We start from the raw sequence: 850 nt of genomic DNA on the forward strand, positions 1-850 counted from the left end.
ATGGCGCTGAACTCTGCTCTTGAAAATGGTCAGGGTGGTACCGTTTACGATGTAAATTTTTTTTTTTTTTTTTTTAATGGAAAGGGCAGGTCTTCCGCCTCAGTTGAGCTTCCGGCACGAAAGTCACGGACGGACAAGACGGTGCCCCCAGTTCAGGTGTCTCGGGGAATCAAGCTCGGCTGACACTCAGCCCTGGTCCTCGGCATGGCCTACCGTGCCAAGCACTGTAGTTGTCAAAACCCCCGGGGCAGAGGAGGAGAGGAGGATGGCGGCGGAGGAAAAGAAGAGACTAGATGAGCCGAAAAGAAGAGACTAGATGAGCCGAAACGAAACGGATTGAGAGAGAACCGGCAGAAGCTCGGGATCACAGCATTCTCAAGTAAGCACCAGGGAGCTTGCCTTTTCTTTAGTCGCTGAGGATGAGTAAAGCTTTGTCGTGTGAAAAAGAAAAAGAAAAGGGCAAAGAGCTGTAGCAGGAATCTTAGAAGTTCTTATTAATAAAAATCAAACCTGAGGCCAGTTATTGGGGTGAACTCTGGAAGATCAGAGAAGCAGAACAGGCCACAGCCACCTCACCTTGCCAGTTCCTCAGCTGATCCTGTTTCCTCAGACTGGAAGCCTCTGCGTTCTCATTCAGTATGAATCTCAGCTGAACTGTGCCGCTTGAAAGCCTGAATGTTTAACCAGCCAAAATGCTTCTAGTTTCTGGTCTTCACGCCTTATATATCTTTCTGTTTTTGCCATCACTCCCTGGGATTAAAGGCTCACTTCTTGGGATTAAAGGTATGTGTCACCATGCCTGGCTGTTTCCAATGTGGCCTTGAACTCACAGAGATCCAGAGGGATTTCT

General features: G+C 48.4%; 1 pseudogene; it reads left to right on the plus strand.

The window, feature by feature from the left end:
* Positions 1-383, plus strand: LOC131907845 (ATP synthase subunit e, mitochondrial-like; annotated as a pseudogene).
* The last annotated feature ends 467 nt before the right edge of the window (positions 384-850 follow it).

This window comes from Peromyscus eremicus, chromosome 4 (assembly GCF_949786415.1).
Source record: "Peromyscus eremicus chromosome 4, PerEre_H2_v1, whole genome shotgun sequence".
Classification (NCBI taxonomy): Eukaryota; Metazoa; Chordata; class Mammalia; order Rodentia; family Cricetidae; genus Peromyscus; species Peromyscus eremicus.